Genomic DNA, 16,525 nt, shown 5'->3' with positions numbered 1-16,525 from the left:
TTTTTTGCCAGCATATTTCTTTTTCTCTGCAACCCACTGCTAAATTGTGCTTCCTAGCTGTTTTTATAAAATCACTGAATCAAATCTAACTCTGATTACATCAGAGAAGGCTAGGTACCCTACACAATAAGAGGGGGTTTGAAATTTTGACTTGTCTACTTAAATATCACCAAAATCTGATCACAAGGTCAATTACGTCCCTGGGTAGGATTTAACCACCAACCTTTTGGTTAATAGCCGTACACACTAACCAATTGCGCCACAGAGACACTTTGCAAAAAGTACATACTGACAAAGGCTAATAAGCATTCATCTAGAACGTTTCCTAGAAAAACTTTAAAAAGTCAAGTGAAGGAGATCCAACTGAGGCAGCACAAGGGAACTCTCGAAAGAGGAACAAGGCAAGAGGAAGATCTGAGACAAAGAAATCTGACTTTTACCAGAGCTGACCAGAGGAAAGCACAAACACAGTCCCCCTCTACCACAAATAATGCAGTCGAGTTTCCCACATTTGGGGAAATCACAGGGGTCAGCATACCCAGAATGCAATGAATGAACCTCACCCTGGGAGAACAATCTTCATGACCATGGTATCTCCTATGCAAAATAAGTATGATTTGGGATAGGGCTGGGGAGGGCCGCTGCTCAGGCACATCTCTGTCAAGTAAAGGAGATTCAACTGAGGCAGCACAAGGGAACTCTCATCTGGGGACAACAACTGCAGGGAGAACACATATTTTCAGATGAACATGGGAGGGCAGAAGGCTGCCTAATACTGAAGCACCCCCAAACAACAAACCAAATGCAACAACTAGTGCAAGCATTCCTGGGGGAAGGCCTGCAGCAGATGGATTTGCATATGATGTCATCCAAGCAGTGGGTCAAAGTTGGCTTCAACCCTCGTCTGCATATGAAAAGAAAAAAGGGATGTGCAGGGCATGGCGTCCTTTTGTGGCGCTTGGATGAACCCTCCTTCGGTGTGGGGCTCATGTTGGCTATGCCCCAGCCCCTGAAGCATTCAAGATGATTTCTTGCAGCAGCTGGGCACTGTAACAGCTCCAGAGTTGCTCTGTAAAGCATGTAAAAGGGTGTGGGCCCTGCAGCACTACCTGTAGTATGCATTGTGCGTTGGAAGGCACAAAGTAAGCAGACGGGAGAGGTCAGGATAGTGCGCAAGGGCATAGAAGGGAGCGGCTCAAGAAAAGAGAAGTGGAAACAGACAGCAAACTAGGCTGGAGAAAGACCTGAGACAAAGAGATCTGAATTATATGAGAGCCGACCAGAGGAAACACAAATTATGCAGTCAAGTGTCCCACATTTGGGGAAATCGCAGGAGCAGCACACCCAGAGTGCAATGGGTGAGCCTTGCCCTGGGAGAAGCACCTTCCTGATCATAGTATCTCACCTGGCAGGTAAATAGGAGTTGGGCTAGAGCTGGGGAGGGTCGCTGCTCGTGCACCCCCCTGTCAAGTGAAGGAGATCCAACTGAGGCAGCACAAGGGAACTCTCGAAAGAAGAACAAGGCTAGAGGAAGATCTGAGACAAAGAAATCTGACTTTTACCAGAGCTGACCAGAGGAAAGCACAAACACAGTCCCCCACTACCACAAATAATGCAGTCGAGTTTCCCACATTTGGGGAAATCACAGGGGTCATCATACCCAGAATGCAATGAATGAACCTCACCCTGGGAGAACAATCTTCATGACCATGATATCTCCTATGCAAAATAAGTATGATTTGGGATAGGGCTGGGGAGGGCCGCTGCTCAGGCACATCTCTGTCAAGTAAAGGAGATTCAACTGAGGCAGCACAAGGGAACTCTCATCTGGGGACAACAACTGCAGGGAGAACACATATTTTCAGATGAACATGGGAGGGCAGAAGGCTGCCTAATACTGAAGCACCCCCAAACAACAAACCAAATGCAACAACTAGTACAAGCATTCCTGGGGGAAGGCCTGCAGCAGATGGATTTGCATATGGTGATGTCATCCAAGCAGTGGGTCAAAGTTGGCTTCAACCCTCGTCTGCATATGAAAAGAGAAAAGGGGCGTGCAGGGCATGGCGGCCTTTTGCGGCGCTTGGATGACCCCTAGTTCGCATTAAACACCTCCACCCTACTTCGGTGTGGGGCTCATGTTGGCTATGCCCCAGCCCCTGAAGCATTCAAGCTGATTACTTGCAGCAGCTGGGCACTGTAATAGCTCCAGAGCTGCTCTGTAAGGCAAGTAAAAGGGTGTGGGCCCTGCAGCACTACCTGTAGTTCGCATTGTGCGTTGGAAGGCACAAAGTAAGCAGATGGGAGAAGTCAAGATAGTGCGCAAGGGCATAGAAGGGAGCGGCTCAAGAAAAGAGAAGTTGAAACAGACAGCAAACTAGGCTGGAGAGAGACCTGAGACAAAGAGATCTGACGAGAGCTGACCAGGGGAAACACAAATTATGCAGTCAAGTTTCCCACATTTGGGGAAATCACAGGGGCAGCACACCCAGAGTGCAATGGGTGAGCCTTGCCCTGGGAGAAGCACCTACATGATCATAGTATCTCACCTGGCAGGTAAGTAGGAGTTGGGCTAGAGCTGCGAAGGGTCTGTCAAAGTCAGAAAAATATCTCTATGCACACTACCATATTTGCACCTCACCCAGGTCCGTGCTGCGCATGCGTACGCTCTCCCGTACGTGCGCATACTCACAGTCGCGGGCACCCGCAGGCGCATGGTATGCGTATTTACGGTAGAGTTTATGTGGTTGTAGCGTGCGACTCAATCGTAACATATTTTCACTAATAATGTATTTTGTAGATCATGGTCCCTTTGATAGATTCTGAAAGTTTGGTTAATATAGAATGTTTATGAACAGAGGAATCCCTCTTTGTTTGATACGAAGGGTCAGACAGGAGTAATACAGTGGTGTTTAGTATCCATCGGAAGAATATTTAATTAGAAATATTCCTGTGTTGGTTTGAAGCAGATCAATCGCTCGTGCGAATAGTTATGGACATAAGAAGTTTATGAACATTTACTTTATTTGCACTTTATTACCCATGCGGCGGGAAACCCAGTTTCCCTCCCACCTGAGCAGTTGGAAATAGTCACAGCCCACCTGTATGAATCAACCTATGACCTTTTGTTATAATGCGAAGCCGAATTCCTGTGTCCAATGAACAATGAGATTGTAGGGACCATTGAATTGTATTGTGTGTGGGGCATAAATAGGCAGGCCGACCGTATCCAGTTCTCTCTCTCTTCAACGGTTCTCATTGCTGATAATCGGGAGCTGGATATCGAGGCGCATGCGATCGTTCCCCTAGTGCGTAAGTTTTCTCCGTAATCATATTGTCTTACTGTGAGCCATCTCTCTCTCTCTCTATCTCTCTCTCTCTACTCTTTCTCTCGTATTTTCCTTTAATTGTATTGTATTGTATTTCCTGTGTAGTTTATCTGGTTAGTTGGTTTATGTTATATTGTAGTGTATGCTTTGTACTGTGATTCTTTTTGCAAGTATAATAGTCATAATACATATAATAGGTTTCGGACCCTAAGCCCAGGTATCTGTGTATTCTTTATAGTGTTAAGTATTCTCTGAGCGCCGGTGACGCTCAAGCAGCTTTGTAGTTAATCAGGTTACACCAGGTTGCACTTACACTCTGTCTCTACACTAAGGTATACTGTGTATCTCATCGTTAAAGGTATAGAGATAAAGGTTTAAACGTTGTAAGCGTCTGCACCGCTGGTGATCTCCTCGTGGTCCCGAGCGTACGCTACGCTATAGCGAATCATTACGTTAGTCGGCAGCCAATAGCGTGCCTGCCTGTGATCACTGGGCCGTAAGCGAACGTGACGCTTGAGCGTCTCGACTACGGTTGAGCGATCGCTACACAACTTGCGTACCCTTACGGTACTTCTTACGTAGATAGCGTATAGTGTTCTTAGACCTCTTAAAGTGTTTTATATACGATAAATATTCAGCTTTATCAATTGGCGGCTCGCCCGTCCTTCACATATCTGCACTAGGTAGATCAGCAGACATTATCCCTCAGCAAAGGGCGGGAGGTTGTATCCCTCGTAGTGCTGACAGGATAAGCGTCTGCTTCACTTAGGTAAAGAGTGCTGAAGGAATCCGGGAACCGGAGGTAAGAACAAAACGCTAGTGTCTTTTAAAACTGTTTATTTTTCTGTCTTGCGTACACACGCACGCACACATATATATATCTGCATTTCTTTTTCTTTTTCATTTTCGTATATCACTCTCCTGTCTGCCAGTTTTTATAGTTGATAGAAGTGCTAAAAAGAGAGTTGCCGTTATTTCATAGTTTAAGAGTAAAGGTAATATAGTTAAAAGATAGACAAACACACAGTTTCGCCTGGGAGATAAGGCGAAGTAAGTGTGTTTGTGTGGTAGATGATCAAGGATCATCTACATTGATAAAAGTATAAATTGTGTTACGGTGGATCTTTGCTTTGCGTATACGTGTCTCTAACAAAGACTTGCGTACGCAATCCAAAGGCCGACGCACGCAGCGTACGTTACGCAACGGAGCGTCCGGTTACGCCCACGTAGCTCAAGTCACGATAAGTTGATTTTTAACGCAAAGCGATAAATAACGCGAGGCGAGAAATAACGCAAGTCTATTTTTGGGTGTCCGAAATTTAGTTAACAGATCCTGCTCCTAATTGGTAACACACCTGATCTGAAGAAAAATTTCTGCGCAGAAATAGAAATAGAAACAAAAGTGTACATGTGATGAGTGAGTGTTTTTACAATTTTTAAAGGTTGAACCACAAGAAAAGTCGAGTACTCGTGAGGTACATGCGTGTAAGTGACGTGCACGGTGGCTAGGGAGGCATCTCTGGTTAAATATACAATTTTGAGCATTAGAGTATAGCAGACCAGGAGGTCATACTGTAACAAGACCAGGAGGTCATAACAGACCAGGAGGTCCAGGTACAGCTGACAAGGAAGTCTGCTATACAGTTCACAGGCACAACACCGAAAAGGGTTGGTGCAACACCCATATAGGCCATATAAGCTCTGGCTGAAGGAATTCGCAGTCGTAAGTTTCGATTCCATTGGTCTTTCCGTACATAAGCTTAGTTGTTTGTGTACTGAACGACTGGACCGCACGTAAGTGTGTGCAGTAGTTAGTAATCTGACCTAATACCATTAGAGTAAAGGGGTCACAAACGCTATCTGTACACTCTAACGTGATTTGTGTAATTTTTTTATTTTAAGGGAAGTTCGCTGCTCACTCAGGAACTATCCAGCAACCAATAGTTACTGGAAAGAGTAAGTGTTCTTCGGATAACCCTCGCAGGTTCCAGTAAATAGAGGTTCAGGTCGCAGGGGCCCTAGGTCGAGTACGCCAGCACCATATCGGTGTGATCAGGTCGTATTGGTCGGCGTGGGCGAGTGAGTGGGGTACTCGGTAAACCGCCACCGTCAGCCTATTGTTGGCATTTGGTTTTGCGTAAAGGGTTGGCTAAATAAAGCAACACTTTCGAACTATGGGGGCCACTTGTTCAGGTAGGGGGCGATCAACCTCGGTTCGGGTTGATTCAGTGGTCCGGCCAATTGGGTCGGCCAGGTATATAATGTGTGAGAAATATGGAAGTCACACAGAAACTTTATGTGATGAATGGGAGAGAATGACTGTACATGACGGGGAGAAATTCCCAAGAGTAGGGAGCTTCAGCTCAGAAGTGTTACAAAATTTAAGGAGGAGGATATGTCTCATAAAATCAACAAAGAGACGAATCCAGCATTATGATTATTTACAGTTGTGGCAACAGGAAGGTGAGATACAGAGAGGTTTGGCTCAGGCGGCGGGATCTGGCTCTAACAGAAAACTGATTGCCACGGCCCCGCCGCCACCATACATATCAGGAGAGAAGTTGATTGCGGAGAAAGACGCACTAAGGTGTAACACAAAATCACTTAGTAACTGTGTAAATGTTAATGATAATGTTAACCCATTAACCCATGCAAGTATTAACCCGTGCAAGTTGTACCCTGTTTTGAACTTTCCTCAGGAGTGTGATCAAGAGGACGAATCGGCAACGATTTCAGCGCTCTCTCTAGCAGCCACCATAGCAGAGACCACAGTAGGCACAGCTCCACCCACGAGATTAGTAAAGGCCCCTAGCGGAGGGATAGGTGAGGTCGTATCAACTGGTAAGTACGGCACCATGCATTATGCTGAAACTATTTCACCACAGCCTGTAGAATCTACACAGAATGAGGTTGTTAGAATTACACCTGTTAGAGTAATAGCAGTGCCAAATGGGAAAACAGACGCATCAGGAGCCACTCCCATTAGGAACATTGCCATGTACACTCCATTTTCCCGAATGGAATTAAGGACCATAGTGTCTGAATTTCCTGACCCTAGAAAAGACTTAGTTGCCAGTCAAAAATACATCAGAGACTTAGGTAACACTGTAGAGCCCAACAATAAAGACTGGCAGATATTGCTGAGAGCATGTTTACCCTCAAATGTCGACGCAACTCAATTTTTAGCTGATTGCGGACTAGGTCATGATGTACCTCTTACAGATGTGTACAACCAAGATAATGTGAAAAGAATAAACTTGCCGTTAAAAGAGTATTTCCCAGCAGTAGCTAAATGGAATAAGATATTCTCCATTAAACAGAAGGAGTCAGAGACAGCTGCAGAGTATTTTCACAGAGCATTATTAGAAATGCCAAATACACAGGCATAGAGGACATTAAAACAGACACAAACCATCGGGAAGTAGCAGTATCGGTACTGATGGATGGTTTAAAAGAGTCATTGAAGACTAGGGTACAGACCACGCAACCATGTTGGCGAGGTCTGTCTGTGGCTACTTTGAGAGAGGCTGCTATTGATCACGACAGAAACATCACCAGACACAGGGAACAACAAGGTGACAAATTAATGTCAGTAAGTATACAGGCTCTGACCACAAGGCAGCCTTTGTTTGTATCACCAAATCCTGTGGGTAAGTCAAGTATGGTTACTTGTTATTCTTGTCACAAACAGGGACACATGGCACGAGATTGTAGAGTAAAGAATCCACGAAACTCATACCAAACCCCTAGACAACGACACGACACACGACATTGGGAGCAAGGTCCGCAGAAACGGAGTTATGAGCCACATACAGGGGAAACAAAAAGATATCCCCCAAACAGAGACTGGCATGCCTCTGGTAGTTCCCAACTATCTCCCTCACAAGTAGTTGCTGCCAGCGGGATTCAGGGAGGTCACCATACCCAATAGGGGTGTGGCCATACCTGTAATCTGCAGCCAGTAAAATTAATTGCCAATCTTGGAAGTGAACCCGAGATCGCAATTAATGTAGCTGGTAAAACTTTAAACTTTCTTGTAGACACAGGTCAGTGATAAATTCGACAGTGGGCATGAGAACCACTGGTAGGACAATTCCAGCCATGGGAGTAACAGGAGTAGTCCAGCACTACCCTGTTAGCAAACCAGCCGAGATTACAATAGGGCCTTTGCATACCAAGCATTCCTTTTTGCTGGCTGCATCGGCACCAACCAATCTCCTGGGAAGAGACTTACTGTGTAAAATGGGGTGCGTCATTTATTGTACTCCTGAAGGTGTATTCTTGGACATACCTGAGAAACACGCTCAGGAAGTGCGAGACATGTTAGACTCCCCATCAAAATTAATGTCACATACCATTATGACAAATAGGAATCCATCCCAAATAGAAGAGATGACATCTCAGATACCAGAGTCACTTTGGACAAAAGACGGACAAGACACTGGATTAATGGCAAACGTAGCTCCAGTAGTTGTACAAGTAAAAGATGGTAGGATAGCTCCAAAAATCCCACAGTACCCTCTGAAGCCAGAGGTGGAGTTAGGAGTTTACCCAGTAATAGAGCGCTTGCTACAACAGGGCATTCTGGTAAGAACGTCCAGCACTGCTAATAGTCCCATCTTCCCTGTGAAAAAGAGTGGGGGGAGGGGTTACAGACTAGTGCAGGATCTAAGGGGGATTAACAAAATAGTTGAGAGTCAGTTCCCCGTAGTGCCAAATCCAGCTGTCATCCTAATGCAAATCCCTCCCACTGCCAAATTTTTCACTGTTATTGACCTCTGCTCCGCTTTCTTTTCGGTACCTCTGCACCCTGACAGCCAATATTTGTTTGCATTCACATACAGAGGAGTCCAATACACGTGGACTCGATTACCCCAAGGTTTCATAGATAGTCCAAGTATATTTTCTCAGGCTTTGCATGATTGTTTACAGTCTTTGCAACCAGACAGTGGATCAGTATTGATACAGTATGTGGACGATTTATTACTGTGTTCAGATTCACTGGAAGCATCTCTGAAGGATACGAAACAGCTCCTGTTTCATCTTTCAGACACCGGACACAAGGTGTCCAAAGACAAGTTACAATTATGCCAAACTAAGGTAAAATATTTGGGACACTGTCTAACACAAGGACTGAGACACCTGACCGCTGATAGAATCCAAGCAATTAGAGACATGACTCTGCCACAAACCCAGCAACAGATCAGAACGTTTTTAGGAATGTGTGGGTATTGCCGTAATTGGATCCCAGGGTTTTCCATTTTGGCGTTACCTTTGCAGGAAATGGTCTCCTCAAACAAACCTGATAGGATTTCGCATACAGACGAGTCCGAAACAGCATTTGAGAGACTCAAACAGTGCCTAACGCAGGCACCAGCACTAGGTATGCCAGACTATGGGAAACCCTTTGAACTATACGGAACAGAAAGTGCTGGTTGCGCGGCAGGTGTACTAACCCAAAAACACGGTGATGCCAGTAGGCCAGTTGCATACTACAGCGCTCAGCTAGACACGGTAGCGCGATCCCTCCCCACATGCTTGCGAAGCGTTGCTGCAATAGCATTGCTAGTGACAAAAAGCGAAGACGTCGTGCTAGGCCACAACCTCACAATCCATACGCCACATGCAGTATCAGCCTTATTGAATTCTGCCCAAACCAGACACGTCTCATCAGCGAGATTTACAAGATGGGAATTGGCACTAATGGCCCCCGTAAACATCACCATAAGGAGATGCAGTGCATTAAATCCTGCAACGTATCTCCCAGGTGTGCCTGGTCAGGCACAAAGGGTGGAAGGTGAGAGTGATGGGGAAGGAGGATTTAATACAAAGGAAGATACACATGATTGTATGGAATATTTGACCCAAAATTTTACCGCAAGGCCTGACATCAGTGACAACCCACTGGAAGATGCAGAACTCACGTTCTACACGGACGGTAGTTGTCATAGACAGTCAGACTCGGGAGACTTGTGTACTGGATACGCAGTCGTAGATGACCAAGACACCATAGAAGCGGAACCGCTAGGCCCACCTCACTCAGCCCAGGTTGCTGAACTGGTCGCCCTAACCAGAGCATGTGAATTGGCTAAGGGTAAGTCAGCCAATATCTACACCGATTCTAGATACGCATTCGGGGTAGTCCATGATTTCGGAGCCCTATGGCGCCTCAGAAATTTCATGACGGCCGCTGGTACACCGGTAGCGCATGCAGCTCACATAAAAAGGCTTCTAACAGCGATACAGGAACCCGACAGAGTGGCTGTTATCAAATGTAAAGCACACACATATAGCCAAGACCCGGTATCACTTGGTAACAGCCGAGCAGACGAAGCTGCTAAGTTAGCAGCTGCTACCCCCATACAGACAGACACCACACAATTAATGGTATTTAATACCATTAACACACAGAAGTTGTGTGAAATGCAAAATTTGTGTTCCACACAGGAAAGGGCAGTCTGGAAGGCAAAGGGATGTGGCCAGGAGTCCTCAGGACTCTGGACGGATGGACATGGTAAACCAGTGGCCCCCAGAGCATATCTTCCATGTCTGGCTGAAGCAGCTCACGGGCTGACTCATCTAGGCAAGGAAGGAATGTGCAAATTGGTAAGAGCATACTGGTGCGCCCCAGGATTCTCCTCTCATGCGAGTAAAAGAGCAATGTCATGCCTTACCTGTTTGAGAAAGAATATTGGAAAGGCAATACCTACAGAACCATCCCATATCCCACCTGCCGGCGGCCCTTTCCAGGTAATACAAATTGACTTTATACAATTACCCCCTTGTCGGAATTTGAAATATGTACTTGTTTGTATAGATGTTTTCTCAAATTGGGTCGAAGCATTTCCAGCGACAACAAATACCGCTATGTTTACTGCTAAGAAAATTGTGCAGGAATTTGTATGTAGATATGGTATCCCTAGAATAATCGAAAGTGATAGGGGTACCCATTTTACAGGTGATGTCTTTCAAGGAATGTGTAAGTTGATGGGAATTGATAGCAAGCTGCACACTCCGTACCGTCCACAGGCGAGTGCGAAGGTCGAAAGAGTGAACAGCACTATTAAAAATAAATTGAGTAAAGTGATGGCAGAGACAGGATTGACATGGCCAGAAGCTTTACCCATTGTATTGTACAGTATCAGAACCACTCCCAGGTCCCCTCTTAATCTGTCTCCCTTTGAAATCTTGTTTGGTCGACAACCGCATGCCATGATTAACCCTCAGGATGATTTGAAATGTAACAATGAAGTAACTGTAAAGTACTTGATTAACATGAGTAAACAGTTGAGGAATCAAAATGATAATCTGAAGTTAGTGATTCCTGATTTACCAGATAGTAATTGTCATGACATTGAACCTGGGGATTATGTAATGATACGGAATTTTCTACGCTCAGGTTGCCTTATTGACAGATGGGAAGGACCATACCAGGTCTTATTGACTAGCACTACGGCATTGAAGGTTGCTGAGAGAGAGACTTGGGTCCATTCATCCCACTGCAAGAAGGTTGCTGATCCAGAGAAGTCCCGTGATAAGAAACAGACGGTAGAGGTTGTATCACTGGAGTGTCTGTTCCAGGAGGACTGAGGCGGCACCTGAGCCTTGAAGACCGAGAGCTGTTGTCGACTCCCCACTCCCTTTTATTATTTTCCTCCACTTCCCATCCCCTCTCCCTCAAATTTCTTTTTCCTCCTTCTCATTCTTCTCCATTTCCTCCTATAAGATGGACTTGCCCCAAGAGACTGTGATCCGGATTTTCCTGTTGACCATGATGTTGACCAGAGCAGTCTGTTCCGGCGAGAGTACCATGGAGGTCGATAGAGGTTCTGGAATGGGTTCTGATGATAAAGATGGAGGCGTAGTTTTCCAGGATCAACCTAACCAACAAGCAAAGGCGAGTATCAGAAAACGATCCAATAGCATTGACCATAGAAGAAATTGTGACGGATTGTTAGCTGAAGAAAACTGTATCTGTAGGCTCTGTAACAATGTCATTGAAGATGGGTGCATTAAGAAATGCCAATCCAGTTTTAATATCCATATGGACCGGCATCCATTGAGTGACTATCACTCCTTAGTGGGTAATGTGTTAAACAAAACAGATTGTTGGGTATGCTCTCAAGTACCTCAAGGTCATAGCAAATCAGGGCTAGTACCATTTCCTTTAACGATAGGGGAGGTACTTGAGTTAAATGGTGGGAGACCGGTGGACAGGAGGTTTAATATCTCCAGCCCTCCTAGTTTGAAGCTCCACCAATACCATGTGGATAGGTCCCTATTATGTTTCAACATCTCCAATCCCAGAAAGCCGGGAAATTGGGAAGTGTCATGGAGTAACCACACCATGACCTTTTCGCATAGAGCAGATAGAATGCCTACAGATACAGAGCTTGTACGCCACATAGCCAGTAGAGGAAAATCTTTCCGGTATAGGTACACCTTAGGAAATAGGATTACGAGAGTTGGAGAAGTATCACCAGGATACTGTGCACATATCGTACAACCTGATACGTGTATTAAGCAGATGGAAGAATTAGGGTTAGGAGATTTCACCTGGAAGGTGTGTAATATGGTTATGTCCTTCTCCGTCCCATATGTTCTCCCCGATGATGCATATTTCATATGCGGGAGAAAGGCGTACAAGTGGCTTGCCCCAAACTCTGAAGGATTGTGTTATATTGGAAAAGTATTGCCTGAAGTAATGACTGTAACACATGACAAAATGAAGGACATACATCGTGGTGCCCAAGCTCCTTATACTCACACCCACTACGAGCACGTTGTTAAAAGACACCTGATAGAGAAGACAGAGCATCCGGCCTCTGATCTGATAAGTGAATCCACCGGGATTCAATTCTTAATCGCGTTAGATTTCACCCGCACCGCTAGAGGAGTGCTAAATTATAAATACATATTGGCGCTCGCAAATTTGTTAGACAATATCACTGAAATGTATGATGACACATTTAGATATACGGGAAGGGAACTTCAAGCTTATAAAACAGAACTGGTGCAGCATAGAATGGTTCTTAATTACCTCACAGCAGTGACAGGCGGATATTGTGTTACATTGGCAACACAGTACGGCGTGAAGTGTTGCACGTATATCACGAATAGCACCGAGGATCCGGTCGAGGTCATAGACCAAAAGATGGACGATATTCTCCAATTGAAGTGGGAATTTCGCCGAAAACACAATCTCACTCTTGCTGCTGTAGGTAATGAGCTGACTGGTTGGGTGTCATGGTTGAACCCGCGAAATTGGTTCTCCGGTTTGGGAGACTGGGCTCAAGGAGTCATAATGGATGTTGGGAAGTTTCTCCTATGTATCTTAGGTGTTATCATAACCATTGGCTTGATATTTAGATGCGGTCAGGCTTTAATGAGGTGCAATCGTCGTACTAAGGTAATGAGTTTGAGGAGTGAGGAAACTGTAATTAACCTGGATTTGATTTATGACCCAATGATAGAAACAATGATGTGATGAAAATGCGATTTCTACGGTCCGTTTCTTTCACCTGTTTTTCTGGTTTTTCTCCAAGATAAAAAGACCCACTTGGACGAGGAAGTTGACGAGACGCTATACAGACAACGGATAGACCAAAGAAGAAGTTTTGACCACTTGAGATATGGACATTTGATGAACTTTGCCAGGGATCCCCAGTTTCCCTAGAATTCTTAAACTTACGCTAGCCCAACATTTTTTGTAAATCTAATGGCATTGACTAAGCTTTTTGCTCACCCCTAATGGGCAACACAGCGCAAAGAAGACGACTTTCAACTGATACCGAACAAAACTTCAACCGACAGATATACATTAACCTGACATAGAATACCACCGCATTTACCGTAATTATGTCTTTTCTTCATTTCTACAACCCTCAGGTAATGACACACATAGTATAGGGAATACAGGCACAGATATCAGCAATCACATATTCCCCCATTCATGTATCATCAACTAAAATGTGCTCCCCATTTTGTTCAAAATCCGAAAAGAGCTCGGTAAAGTTTGACAGCCCATCCACAGACCCGTACCACGGGATAAGAAGGAATTCAAATGTATACTTCGCAATACCTCGAAGCTTGATTTACAACACGTACGGCACGATGATACATGACCCCCCAAACACGGATTCATACACACATGCTTCTGCTATCTCACTAGGTCATACCCTCTTCACACCTACTCCTCTCTCCTCCCTTACCCAACCATGGAAATGAATTAACCCCTAACATATATTTTTCTCCTTTTGAAATGTTTTCAGGAAGTGGCAGTTATTATTGACTGCCAAAGGGTGGACTGTCAAAGTCAGAAAAATATCTCTATGCACACTACCATATTTGCACCTCACCCAGGTCCGTGCTGCGCATGCGTACGCTCTCCCGTACGTGCGCATACTCACAGTCGCGGGCACCCGCAGGCGCATGGTATGCGTATTTACGGTAGAGTTTATGTGGTTGTAGCGTGCGACTCAATCGTAACATATTTTCACTAATAATGTATTTTGTAGATCATGGTCCCTTTGATAGATTCTGAAAGTTTGGTTAATATAGAATGTTTATGAACAGAGGAATCCCTCTTTGTTTGATACGAAGGGTCAGACAGGAGTAATACAGTGGTGTTTAGTATCCATCGGAAGAATATTTAATTAGAAATATTCCGGTGTTGGTTTGAAGCAGATCAATCGCTCGTGCGAATAGTTATGGACATAAGAAGTTTATGAACATTTACTTTATTTGCACTTTATTACCCATGCGGCGGGATACCCAGTTTCCCTCCCACCTGAGCAGTTGGAAATAGTCACAGCCCACCTGTATGAATCAACCTATGACCTTTTGTTATAATGCGAAGCCGAATTCCTGTGTCCAATGAACAATGAGATTGTAGGGACCATTGAATTGTATTGTGTGTGGGGCATAAATAGGCAGGCCGACCGTATCCAGTTCTCTCTCTCTTCAACGGTTCTCATTGCTGATAATCGGGAGCTGGATATCGAGGCGCATGCGATCGTTCCCCTTGTGCGTAAGTTTTCTCCGTAATCATATTGTCTTACTGTGAGCCATCTCTCTCTCTCTCTATCTCTCTCTCTCTTCTCTTTCTCTCGTATTTTCCTTTAATTGTATTGTATTGTATTTCCTGTGTAGTTTATCTGGTTAGTTGGTTTATGTTATATTGTAGTGTATGCTTTGTACTGTGATTCTTTTTGCAAGTATAATAGTCATAATACATATAATAGGTTTCGGACCCTAAGCCCAGGTATCTGTGTATTCTTTATAGTGTTAAGTATTCTCTGAGCGCCGGTGACGCTCAAGCAGCTTTGTAGTTAATCAGGTTACACCAGGTTGCACTTACACTCTGTCTCTACACTAAGGTATACTGTGTATCTCATCGTTAAAGGTATAGAGATAAAGGTTTAAACGTTGTAAGCGTCTGCACCGCTGGTGATCTCCTCGTGGTCCCGAGCGTACGCTACGCTATAGCGAATCATTACGTTAGTCGGCAGCCAATAGCGTGCCTGCCTGTGATCACTGGGCCGTAAGCGAACGTGACGCTTGAGCGTCTCGACTACGGTTGAGCGATCGCTACACAACTTGCGTACCCTTACGGTACTTCTTACGTAGATAGCGTATAGTGTTCTTAGACCTCTTAAAGTGTTTTATATACGATAAATATTTAGCTTTATCAGGTCGCTGCTCGGGTACCCCCCTGTCAAGTGAAGGAGATCCAACTGAGGCAGCACAAGGGAACTCTCGAAAGAGGAACAAGGCTAGAGGAAGATCTGAGACAAAGAAATCTGATTTTTACCAGAGTTGACCAGAAGAAAGCACAAACACAGTTCCCCACTACCACAAATAATGCAGTTGAGTTTCCCACATTTGGGGAAATCACAGGGGTCAGCATACCCAGAATGCAATGAATGAACCTCACCCTGGGAGAACAATCTTCATGACCATGGTATCTCCTATGCAAAATAAGTATGATTTGGGATAGGGCTGGGGAGGGCCGCTGCTCAGGCACATCTCTGTCAAGTAAAGGAGATTCAACTGAGGCAGCACAAGGGAACTCTCATCTGGGGACAACAACTGCAGGGAGAACACATATTTTCAGATGAACATGGGAGGGCAGAAGGCTGCCTAATACTGAAGCACCCCCAAACAACAAACCAAATGCAATAACTAGTGCAAGCATTCCTGGGGGAAGGCCTGCAGCAGATGGATTTGCATATGGTGATGTCATCCAAGCAGTGGGTCAAAGTTGGCTTCAACCCTTGTCTGCATATGAAAAGAAAAAAGGGATGTGCAGGGCATGGCGGCCTTTTGCGGCGCTTGCATGACCCCTAATTCGCATTAAACACCTCCACCCTCCTTAGGTGTGGGGCTCATGTTGGCTATGCCCCAGCACCTGAAGCATTCAAGCTGATTTCTTGCAGCAGCTGGGCACTGTAACAGCTCCAGAGCTGCTCTGTAAGGCAAGTAAAAGGGTGTGGGCCCTGCAGCACTACCTGTAGTTCGCATTGTGCGTTGGAAGGCACAAAGTAAGCAGACGGGAGAGGTCAGGATAGTGCGCAAGGGCATAGAAGGGAGCGGCTCAAGAAAAGAGAAGTGGAAACAGACAGCAAACTAGGCTGGAGAAAGACCTGAGACAAAGAGATCTGAATTATATGAGAGCCGACCAGAGGAAACACAAATTATGCAGTCAAGTGTCCCACATTTGGGGAAATCGCAGGAGCAGCACACCCAGAGTGCAATGGGTGAGCCTTGCCCTGGGAGAAGCACCTTCCTGATCATAGTATCTCACCTGGCAGGTAAATAGGAGTTGGGCTAGAGCTGGGGAGGGTCGCTGCTCGTGCACCCCCCTGTCAAGTGAAGGAGATCCAACTGAGGCAGCACAAGGGAACTCTCGAAAGAAGAACAAGGCTAGAGGAAGATCTGAGACAAAGAAATCTGACTTTTACCAGAGCTGACCAGAGGAAAGCACAAACACAGTCCCCCACTACCACAAATAATGCAGTCGAGTTTCCCACATTTGGGGAAATCACAGGGGTCAGCATACCCAGAATGCAATGAATGAACCTCACCCTGGGAGAACAATCTTCATGACCATGGTATCTCCTATGCAAAATAAGTATGATTTGGGATAGGGCTGGGGAGGGCCGCTGCTCAGGCACATCTCTGTCAAGTAAAGGAGA

General features: G+C 45.2%; 7 non-coding genes across 7 annotated transcripts; all 7 read right to left on the bottom strand.

Moving 5' to 3' along the window:
- Window positions 1-450: 450 nt before the first annotated feature.
- Window positions 451-614, bottom strand: LOC135043527 (U1 spliceosomal RNA). Its single transcript, XR_010236368.1, has one exon. It is a non-coding gene; the product is annotated as a U1 spliceosomal RNA (small nuclear RNA).
- Window positions 615-1,257: 643 nt separating this feature from the next.
- LOC135043523 (U1 spliceosomal RNA) lies at window positions 1,258-1,420 on the bottom strand. Its single transcript, XR_010236367.1, has one exon. It is a non-coding gene; the product is annotated as a U1 spliceosomal RNA (small nuclear RNA).
- A 152-nt stretch (window positions 1,421-1,572) lies between these two features.
- Window positions 1,573-1,736, bottom strand: LOC135043515 (U1 spliceosomal RNA). Its single transcript, XR_010236360.1, has one exon. It is a non-coding gene; the product is annotated as a U1 spliceosomal RNA (small nuclear RNA).
- A 671-nt stretch (window positions 1,737-2,407) lies between these two features.
- On the bottom strand, window positions 2,408-2,564 carry LOC135043520 (U1 spliceosomal RNA). Its single transcript, XR_010236364.1, has one exon. It is a non-coding gene; the product is annotated as a U1 spliceosomal RNA (small nuclear RNA).
- A 12,587-nt stretch (window positions 2,565-15,151) lies between these two features.
- On the bottom strand, window positions 15,152-15,315 carry LOC135043513 (U1 spliceosomal RNA). The gene has a single exon (XR_010236358.1). It is a non-coding gene; the product is annotated as a U1 spliceosomal RNA (small nuclear RNA).
- Window positions 15,316-15,986: 671 nt separating this feature from the next.
- LOC135043521 (U1 spliceosomal RNA) lies at window positions 15,987-16,149 on the bottom strand. The gene has a single exon (XR_010236365.1). It is a non-coding gene; the product is annotated as a U1 spliceosomal RNA (small nuclear RNA).
- A 152-nt stretch (window positions 16,150-16,301) lies between these two features.
- LOC135043522 (U1 spliceosomal RNA) lies at window positions 16,302-16,465 on the bottom strand. The gene has a single exon (XR_010236366.1). It is a non-coding gene; the product is annotated as a U1 spliceosomal RNA (small nuclear RNA).
- Between the last annotated feature and the right edge of the window lie 60 nt (window positions 16,466-16,525).

Source organism: Pseudophryne corroboree, unplaced genomic scaffold (assembly GCF_028390025.1).
Source record: "Pseudophryne corroboree isolate aPseCor3 unplaced genomic scaffold, aPseCor3.hap2 scaffold_870, whole genome shotgun sequence".
NCBI lineage: Eukaryota > Metazoa > Chordata > Amphibia > Anura > Myobatrachidae > Pseudophryne > Pseudophryne corroboree.
This window is presented reverse-complemented; position numbering and strand designations above follow the sequence as displayed.